Consider the following 9,612-nt stretch of genomic DNA (forward strand, 5'->3'; position numbering starts at 1 on the left):
TTTATATAGCAGCCTGGTGAGATAATTATCCATCACAAACTAGAATGTTTGGAAATAATGATCGCACAGTCAAAAGAAATGATTTATGCCAAAAAATATTTAATGAAAATAAACTAATAGATGCTCCAACACCAACACAGGATATAGACGATATGTTCTGGGGCATAGAGAAACTTCTTATCAAGGAAGTGAAAACCTGGTGGGATATCAAAGGCCTGGAACACTATGTGACAGTAAACAGAGTACCCAGAGGTCTGAGACTCCTCAAACAACCAACGTTCGGTACTATGGATACAGAATTCATAGAGGAATGGGACTCTATTCTACATAGGTGCTCCATAGATCTTATGAAACTTCTCATCAGGAAAAAGAAAGATGTCTTGGTGGAATTAGAGGTTGAAATAAAGGCAAAAGATTCTGAAATGAGCGGATTTAAGGACAAGGAGGACTATATCATTAATGAAAAAGTTCTCAAGAAGAAACTAGAACATGTTGAAGGGGTGGTCATGAAAGGGAAAGAGAAGAAATTTCTTCGGGACAAGAATGATTACAATCAAGGGCGTTTGAAAAACTGGAGCAGATTCAAGGCTCCCGATCATCAGTCCAATGGAGTGGGAAGATATCAATGGAAGACGATACCGAATAAAGGGAGAAAGACCAGAACCAATAGTGAGGATTCTCCATCAAACCCACACTTAAGAATGGCTAATAGGTTCTCAGCTCTACAAAGAAGAGACTCTACAGGGGATCAGGATTTTTTGTATCAGTAAGAACGGGCGCACGAACAAAGGACATGATAAGAGGCGTGGTGAGAGAGGACAGCAGACAGGCATCCCCCATGAAGAAAATACATTTAGAAGAAGAGGAAAACGGGGCGGTAGGAGGGAGAGACCAAAAAAGAAGGAATCTACATTAATTAAACCACAGGACAAGGGTATCTTCAACTTATCAAAGCACATTTTAACAGACTCAGAGACTAAACTCCTTAGCAAAGGTTTGTCGTTTGCACCGACAAGTAGTTTAAACAAATTTGAGACCTTTATTGACTTGAATAAGTTTGTGAGAAAACTGACTTTCAAGAGACATTTTTTGAGGAAAGAGGATGCCATAATAAGCAATTACGAGGAAAAATAAAAATCGGGCTTAAAACCCAAATCAAAGTATTATCCATTGGAGTCAAAGGGGAGCAATGTCAGCATTTTCTATGACATGGTAAAGAAAGACCTATGTGACACTGAAATGAAACCGCCCAATGAAAAGAATATGAAGAACTGTGAATACGAAGCCTTGAAGAAGCTACAAAGAAATAAAAATATAGTCATCAAGCAAGCTGACAAAGGGGGGGATTGGTTATAATAGACTATGACCTCTATACAAAGGAGGCACTAAGACTGCTGGGAGATAGAAACTCTTACACACTACTCAAGGATGATCCAAAGGAACCTTTTGTGGAAGAGTTGAGGACCATATTTTTACATGGCCTACGAAATAACGTAGTAACGAAGGAAGAATACCAATACCTCATGCAATCCAATCCCATCACCCCCATTTTTTATTTTCTACCCAAAATACATAAATCCCTGACTAACCCGCCCGGTAGACCAATAGTGGCAGGTATAGGCTCACTGACTTCCAATCTATCAGAGTATGTGGACACGTTTTTAAAGAACTATGTGAAAGACCTGCCATCGTACCTCAAGGATACGACATCAGTACTCAACATACTAAGAACAGTGGAATGGAAGGACACGTACATCTGGGCGACTGTGGATGTCCAATCCTTATACACATGCATCGAACACTCAAAAGGCATTGCTGCATTTAGGGAATATCTAGATAATGATCCATCTCTGACTCCCATCCACTAAAATTTCATTTGTGATCTTACGCATTTTATCCTCAGCCACAACTATTTTAAGTTTTTAAATCAGTTTTACTTACAATGCTGTGGCACAGCTATGGGGACTGTTTTTGCCCCAAGCTTTGTGAATCTATTTATGGGATGCTGGGAAAAAACTCATGTCTACAGTTCCAGTGCTTTTAAGGAGAAAGTGGTCTTTTATAAACGTTATATCGACGATATTTTAATCATCTGGGACGGCACCATTGAATCTTTTAATGAGTTCTTAACGATGCTGGGAAACAACGATATGAACTTGGTTTTTACCTCAACTACCAATACTAGGTCAGTTGAATACCTGGACTTGATTTTAAACGGAGAATCTGGAGGCGTTACCACTAAGAATTTCATTAAAGAGGTCGACATGAACAGTTACTTGCATTTCCGAAGTAATCATCTAGAAAAATGGAAAAATAATATACCGGCCTCACAGTTTTCCAGGATTAAGAGGAATTGTACAAGGACCAAGGACTGTAAAGACCAACTGGAGGTCTACAAGAGAAGATTCCAAGATAAAGAGTACCCTGAGCCCATCTTGAATGAAGCAATGAAAAAGACAAGAAGTTTGGATAGAGAAGACCTTTAAGGTACTAACCGAGAGACGAAAAGAAAGACACAGTCGCTTTCATCACCACCTACAGTCAACACGAGAGAACCATAAGGAATTCACTTAAAAAGCATTGGAACATTCTTCTTATGGACACAGTACTAAAAGACATCCTACCGCCCGAACCAACACTCATTTTTAAAAAATCAAGAAACCTGAAGGACCACCTGGCACCCAGCATGATAAAGGAGAAACCTACCCAAAGTGTCCCAATGATGAAATGTGTAGGATCTTTTAAATGTGGGAATTGTAACATATGTAAATATCTACATCAGAATAGAAAAACCTTCAGTGATATATGGAAGATAAAAAAGAGTACACTATTAAACATTTTATGAACTGCAACACCACGTCCGTGATCTACCTATTGGAATGCACCTGCAAAATGAAGTATGTAGGCAAGACCAAGAGACCTTTGAAAATAAGGATCCAGGAACACATTAGGAACATTAAGAATAAGGTGGAGAGCCATACAGTTTCCAGACATTTCACACTACAACATAATTCCAATCCAGAGGATCTCACGTTTAAGGCGATCAAGCATGTGGATCTGGGTGAGAGAGGAGGTGACCTTGCAAACAAACTCTCAAGACGAGAAATGTACTGGGTATTCCAGCTACAGACCCTGCAACCTACTGGTCTAAACGAAGGATATGAGATTGCTACTTTCCTGTGAGGTGCAGTATCCTCCATTATCCCTTTCTATGTTATCTTGCTCCTCACGCTTTCACAAATCCCTCTAGTTCTAGCAAACACAAATGTTGCACTTTAACGAATAAATTAATAAGCCAACTTGATCTCGAGTGTTATTAAGCGATCGGGTCCCTGGTATTATGATGTCTCATACGTGTGTACAGTCAAACCACACTGGCACGCCCAATCTCGTCCGATCTTGGAAGCTAAGCAGTGTTTCGGGCCTGATCAGTACCAGGGAGGGGGACTACCTGGGAAGATCAGGTACTGTAAGGAGTGACAAGAGGACGTCAAGCCAACTGGTGGGCGATCGATTATCACTTGGCATCTTCACGGCTAAAAAGTCTTTTAGAAATAGGTTGATTAATGTTGGATGATCTTTGAATTTTTAAGCTAATTGGTTTTTAGAAAGTAGGGAATTGATTAATATACTATCTAAATTTTCTGGTCCTATTCTGGCACATAATCTATTTTCTTTGTATGTATTTGTTTACACCGTGTGCTGAAATGATACATTACAAAATGCTTGCTAAACACAGCCGTGTTAATTGCAGTATACATATGTGGTATAGGCACACCCACTTCACCTTAGATTCACCTGAGAGATCCCTGTAGAGATTTAAATAGATCACTGCATTGTACATATATAATTGCATTTAAGCACATAACTAATACAGCTCTTGTATATTAGCCTATGGGTTAATATGATATTGGTTATTGTCTGTTTTATGATAAGAAACTCCAATATAAGGTGTACTACCAATTGTTTATTTTTATTTTGCATGGAAACGTTGCCATGGGCACTATTAAGTGCAAGAAATATGGGTCTCCTAAACTCCATCAAAATGGCCACCGCAACTCCTATGAGCCCTATGGACTTTCCCCACAAAGAAATGGCCGCCGTGGAAACACCCCCCGAACTTAGACTGATGAAACACAAGAGCCCATGCTGGCACAGACACAGAGACCGGGATTCGCCGCATGCGCAGACGTGCACAGGAAGTGGGGCGGAAGTGCCCGAAGTCACGTGACCCGCAACCTCCGTCACCAGAAGTGTGGCGGAAGTGCCACAATTTACTGTTCTACACCTTTCCACACGTTATTTAAACAATTTTGGGACTTAGAAACCACCCGTTTTAGATGTAAATATGCCCTTAATGATACTTACTGACTGCTGTCATGTGTTGAATTCACTACCTTGTTTATTTTTATGTGAGATTTCTAGATTGAATCACCTGACCAATTGTGATGTCACAACCCCTTAGCTAGTATGTAGGGGTATAAATAGGCTTGAGAAATCATTCTATCCCTACCCTTTGAAGAAGTCGGATGTGACGAAACGCGTTGGGTTCCCTGCACTGACCCCCTGCCTATTTTTCAGTTAAGTCGGATCTCCTACCTTGTATTGGGATTTTATATGCTTTTATTTGCGCTATAGATCTCTTATATCTTGTACATTTTATCTATTATCTTTTATACATTATTAAAACTGGTTTATTTTTATATATATATTTTTTGGCTCATAAATTTGTATTTTTTAGTAAGTACTTTTCAAACAACACAGGTCGCCGGTACCCTTATCCCCCCCTTTTTCCATACTTTTCAGCATTACTATACCAGCATTGCATTCTTAGGGGTTGGCAGACACCTATAACAAGGTTGTGTGGGTGTTTTTAACAGCATCTTTTTAGTAATTTTATATATTTCATAGTTGGAGTCCATCCCACAAGTGGCGTTGTATATATTTTCTCTCTCTCTCTCTCTCTCTCTCTCTCTATATATATATATATATAAATGTGATGTTAGTGTACTGCCTGGAGAGCATAAAATAAATATAGACACGCAAGTTTCTTCAGTGATACACCCCTGTAGAACAGTGCCGTTTGCACTGAGAGAAACACTGAAACAAGAGTTAAATCGCATGGAAGCCTTGGGTGTGATACAGAAAGTTGATGAGCCTACTGAATGGGTAAGCTCCTTAGTAATTGTTGAAAAGAAAAATGGACAACTCAGAATATGTCTAGACCCAAGAGATTTAAACAAAGCTATTAAACAAGAACATTTCAAACTACCAACCAGAGATGAAATCATGTCGCAATTTGCGGGAGCAAAATGGTTCAGTAAATTGGACGCATCTTCAGGATTCTGGCAAATTAAGTTAGATGAGGCCAGCTCAAAGCTTTGTACATTTAATACACCAGAAGGTCGATACAGATTTCTTCGACTACCATATGGAATATTGTCTGCTCCAGAAGTATATCACAAAAAGATACACATGATTTTTGAACATATTCCAGGTGTTGAAACAATGATAGATGACATTATTGTCTGGGGATCTACAAAGGAAGAACATGATTCTAGATTGAGACAAGTAATGGAACTTGTCAAGAAAGTGAATCTAAAGCTAAACAAGGACAAATGTGAATTTGGCATGAATACACTTACCTTTATGGGCGACGTGGTCTCGGATCAAGGTGTAAAACCAGACTCAAGGAAAATATCAGCCATAGTGAACATGGAACGCCCTAACAACAAAGACGACGTCAGAAGAGTCCTAGGAATGATTACTTACTTAGGAAAGTTTATTTCTCAACTCTCTGAATGAACAGCCTCTCTTAGATGGTTGTTGGACAAAGATAACGAGTGGATGTGGTCACATGAACAAGAAGAAAGTTGTCAAAACTTGAAACAGATCATTACAGTGCAACCAGTGCTAAAATTCTTTGATCCTGCGAAAAGAATAAGAATTTCAGCAGATGCTTCACAATTTGGCCTAGGCTCAGTGCTGTTACAAGAACATGAGGATACATGGCAACCAGTAATCTATGCATCAAGAGCACTGACAAGTGCTGAAACAAGGCATGCTCAGATAGAAAAAGAACTTCTAGCGATCACATATGCATGTGAGCGATTTCATCAGTTTGTGTATGGTCAAACATTTACAGTGGAAACTGACCACAAGCCATTGATAGCTATCATGACTAAATCATTACATGACTGTCCCATGAGAATTCAATGAATGCTTATCAGACTACAGAAATATGATGTACACTTTACTGTACTGTCCCGGCAAATACATGTACATTGCTGATACACTTTCTCATGCTGTGGACAAAAGTGAAGGTTTCAAAAGTCTGATGGATGAAGAGATAGAAGCCTATGTTAATTTGATCGTAGCTTCTCTACCAGTGTCTCTTGCAAGACAAGAACAGATTAGGAAAGAAACTGAGACAGATGACACAATGAAAGTGTTGAAAGATATCATTCTGAAAGGTTGGCCAGCAGAAAAACATGCGTGCCCGCTGTCTATCCATGATTATTGGATGTACCACAGTGACCTTATAGTTGTCGATGGTATTATTTACAAAGGCAATAGGTTTGTCATACCTGCACAACTAAGAAAAACTATGCTGTGCAAGATACATGAAGGCCACTTAGGAGAAGAAAAATGTAAGCGGAGAGCGCATGAAGTTATCTATTGGCCAAGAATGAACCAAGACATAGCACAGACTACAGCTACATGTGAATTATGTCTTACGTATAGACCGAAACAACAAATCCTCACGCAGTGCCAGAGAGACCGTACCAGAAAGTTGGCACAGATTTGTTTGATTCTAATGAGAAAACGTACATTGTCGTGACTGATTATTACTCTAACTACCCTGAGGTGAAGACACTACATACAACTACTAGTAAAGCCGTAATCAATTGCATGAAGTCAATCTTTGCAAGGCATGGTGTTCCTATGGAAGTGTTCACTGACAATGGTTCTCAGTTTTCCAGTGCTGAATTTAGACAATTTGCTGATGAGTGGGAATTTGTCCATACTACCTCAAGTCCCCACTATCCACGCTCAAATGGGTTGGTGGAAAGTTCAGTAAAAACTGTAAAGAGTCTCATGAAAAAAGCTCAAGAAGGTAAAGAAGATTTCTACAAAAGTCTTTTAATCTACCGCAGTACACCTTTACAGAATGGACTTTCTCCTGCATAAATGCTGATGGGAAGGAGGATTAGAGCAAATCTCCCGATACATGATGAACTGCTTAATACACATAACTCAGCGTTGGTCAGACTGTGTAAGGAACGTCAACAGGCGAAACAGAAACTGTTCCATGACAGGCGAGCAAAAAGCTTATCTGATCTAAAATCATGTGACCAAGTCCATCTCAGAGATCACGAGAAAGGTATTTGGGTGCAGAAAGGTATTGTGCAAGCACAAGTAGCACCAAGATCTTATACTATACGTACAGAGCATGGAACGGAAGTAAGAAGAAATCGGGTAGATTTAAGATCTCAACCTAACCATAATGAAGACAACATGACTGAAGAATACCCTTCATCTGACATGTATGATGATCCTGATAATGGTGGACAAACCACGATTCTAGAAAGGTCCAACATGGTCGATGAAACACAGACTGTGTATGAAAGACCCAAAAGGGAAATACGCAGACCTGAGAGACTCATTGAAACGTGTTAGATGATGTTCTTAATATGACGTTGTTAATTGTTGCATTGAAGCGTACAGGGCTTATCTTTAAAGAAAAGAGGATGTGATGTTAGTGTATTAGAATGCTTAATATTTGTAGACACTCCCTTACTAATCTGTGTAAGCCTGAATCTTCAGTGATGGTCCTGGGACCAGGGGGATGCTGGGAAGTGGGTGGTCCAGTGTGCAGTGTGCCTGGAGTTGGTGAGGGAATAAACAGCACAGCAGTAAACTCACATGTCTCTGTGTCCTGATGACTGGATTTACAAACGTATGAACAAAACAATATATACATGCACACACTTTTGAAAAACCTAGCATGGCTCTACAGCAAGTCAGCAACATCCATTATACTGCACGCACGCATTATTGATTGTCTCACTCTCAGCCAGGCACTGCAGGATGGACTCCAGTCCATCCCTCTGAGTCTGGCCGGCGCCGCGTCCCCGCCCATCTGACGTCACTGACGTCATGACATAAGATGCCCGTGCGTGTGGCGCATGATGTCAGACGCAAGCCAAGACGCGGAGGGTAGGGGAGGTGAGTGGAGGGGAGCGGAGGAGGGAGAAAGTTGCCGCTGGAGCTGTCAGCTGTCTGCGAGCGGCCTGCAGCGGTTCCGGCGGAGTCGAGCTGTGGTGCCCTCTACTGTCTTGGGCGCCTGGAGCTCGAGCTCCACCAGAAACACCCTCCCTACGCCCCTGTTGGCACCAATCGATCAAAGCTTTCTGGCCTCCCAGGATGCAACGGGCCCGTCCATATATCCCCGCCCACTGGCTCAGGCAAATCAGTTATATTCCAAAGCACAAGGCAGGAGCATCATGAAGAGCGCTAATCAGGCGATGAGAACACACCTGCACACCCTTCCATACAAGAAGGAAGAGGTTAGTGAGTAGAAGGATCCTCAAATCAGGTGCATCAGGGTGGGATCCCTGTGGAACCTGTGGACTTAGGAGAAATACCATTATCAATGGTAAGTTCTTACCATAACATATATTTCTCCAGCAGGGTCCACAGGATAACAATGGGATTTCCCAAAGCAATTTAGTGGTGGGGACGCATCTGATTGGACAGGAGAACCTTACGTCCGAATTCAGCGTCATGAGAGGCAAAAGTATCCAAGGCATAATGTCTAATAAATGTGTTAATGGAAGACCATGTGGCTGCCATACATATCTGTTTTGCTGAAGCACCATGTTGTGCTGCCCATGAAGGACCTACCTTATGAGTAGAGTGAGCAGAAACATTATCCGGAACAGGGAGATCAGCTTGCGAATATGCTTCTGAAATCGTCATTCGAAGCCATCTTGCCAGCGTCTGTTTAGTAGCAGGCCATCCTCTCTTGTGAAATCCGTAGAGAATGAAGAGAGAATCTGTTTTTCTGATGGCACTGGTATGAGCCACGTAGATCCTTAATGCATGGACCATGTCCAGCGATGCATCTCCCGCAGAAAATCCCGATACCTGAAAAGCCGGGACTACAATTTCTTCATTAAGGTGGAATTTAGACACCACCTTAGGAAGATACCCAGACCTAGTTCTGAGAACTGATTTATCTGGATAAAAAAATCAGAAATGGGGAACGACATGACAGTGCCCCTAAATCTGATACTCTTCTAGCTGATGCCATAGTCAGTAGAAAGAGCACTTTAGCTGTCAACCACTTAAGATCCACTTTATTAAGTGGTTGAAATGGGGCAACTTGAAGAGCTTTCAGGACTTAACATAAGTCCCACGGTACTGTAGGCGGAACAAAAGGAGGTTGAATGCACAGCATTCCCTGGAAAAAAGTACGCACATCCTGTAAGTTGGCAATTTTCTTTTGGAACCATACAGTCAATGCCGATACTTGCACTCTCAAGGAAGCCTCTTCAAACCTTTATCCATTCCTGCCTGAAGGAATGCTAAGACCCTGGAAACTCTGAA

General features: G+C 41.2%; 1 pseudogene; it reads left to right on the forward strand.

Annotated features, from left to right (window-relative positions):
- Positions 1–3,356: 3,356 nt before the first annotated feature.
- LOC135052207 (5S ribosomal RNA) lies at positions 3,357–3,476 on the forward strand (annotated as a pseudogene).
- Positions 3,477–9,612: the final 6,136 nt, after the last annotated feature.

Source organism: Pseudophryne corroboree, chromosome 2, assembly GCF_028390025.1.
Source record: "Pseudophryne corroboree isolate aPseCor3 chromosome 2, aPseCor3.hap2, whole genome shotgun sequence".
NCBI classification, from domain to species: Eukaryota; Metazoa; Chordata; class Amphibia; order Anura; family Myobatrachidae; genus Pseudophryne; species Pseudophryne corroboree.